Source organism: Thunnus maccoyii, chromosome 18, assembly GCF_910596095.1.
Source record: "Thunnus maccoyii chromosome 18, fThuMac1.1, whole genome shotgun sequence".
Taxonomy (NCBI): domain Eukaryota; kingdom Metazoa; phylum Chordata; class Actinopteri; order Scombriformes; family Scombridae; genus Thunnus; species Thunnus maccoyii.
Window position 1 is genome coordinate 22,491,350 of NC_056550.1, and position 1,593 is coordinate 22,492,942.

The following is a 1,593-nucleotide window of genomic DNA, read 5'->3' on the forward strand; positions in this document are numbered from 1 at the left end:
CTCCCAAATTAAAACACTGCATCATTCCATAAAGTGTGAAGCCATACGCACTATAACCAAAATAAATGTTACGTGTTCTGATAATATGTCATAGCTAACGGTTTCTGGCGTTAGTCAAGACCAATAAACGCCACAACAGCAACGGTACATGAGGCTAGGCTAGCTAATGCTAACTGGCTAACGCTACAGTGTAGCGTAAAAGAAAAAGTTAATATATGTTACGTTTGTATAATATAATATATGTAACATTAACGGGCGGTCAGTTTCATACAAACGTTTCCTTATTCGTTCGTCGATACAGCCGGAGCGAACAGGGAACAAAGTAAAACAAAAATGGCCCTACATGAGTTGCTAACGTTAGCTAACGGCTAACTAGGCCAGTGTGTTTATACTGGGTCAGCGTAATTGCTGGAGTGTAGATGCTTCCCGTGAGAGTTTCACATTACGGAATTACGGTGAATTTAAACATTTGCAACATAACATTCTGTCGCAACAGTATAGACCAAAACATCTGTATATACATAAATAAATTGGAGAAACAGTCTTTGTTCGTATTAATCCGTGATATGGAACCACCGAACTATTTTAGTTTCAGGAAGTAGACTGCCCCTGATCTTCCAAGCCAGCACTGAAGCTTTCTTTTAGTTTACTGATGGTTAGCAAACTAGTTATACAAGCCACCCGTAGATGAACTATAACTATTCTTTGTTGTCGTTTTATATACAATGAGCTGCTGAAATAAATAACTGTTTGATTAAAAGTATGCCAACCTTGTTATGGTCTATCAATATCTTAATATTGGTTTTGTATTGTTTTGTTTTGCATAATCTTTACACAAACACTGCATGTTGGAAGACTGTTTTCATACTCAAATAAAAAAAAAGTCAATACACTGACTGACTCCATCTTTAACTGAGCATGTTTCCCTATACCATGCACACACATACTTAATTTCTTCACAGTTTTCACAAAGCACTTTTATTTCTATTCATGGAAGAAATGTACTACTAAGTCTTTGACCTCTAATGGTGGGTGACTGGTCTCTCCTAACACTGGCAGCAAAGACTGAGAATCCAACAACACAGGCCCACTGTTACTACTAATAGAAGCAGGCAGAGTTTCATCTCTGGCAAATAAGCAAGCTGAGCTGGGAGTCCTTTGAGGAAGAGGTGATATGTTCCACTTATGAAACCTAATGACCATGGAGATTGAGAAATCCTACCAAGGGTTCCCATATTCTCAAATCAAGGAGCGGTGCAGCTAGGGAACCAAAGCTGCTCCTGTATAGATCACAGCTTGTGAGGATTAGCAGGCATGACTTAATCTCTCACCCTGTCTAACATGGTTGTTGCTGCAAATGAGGGGAGATGAAAGATAGAAATTGTTGTAGGCCTATGCGTGGCCTTGAAGTGTAAATTTAAGCGATGGCTGATATCCATCTACACACAAGAGGTTTGTGCTTTTTAGTTTTTCCACATCTGCCATTAAAACTGCAAGGTCTAGATATGTGTTTTTGCTAAAAAAAAAAAAAAAAAAGTGAATGAAAGAGGCAAACACTTGATACATCAACTGCATTAAATAGCTGAGTGAAAG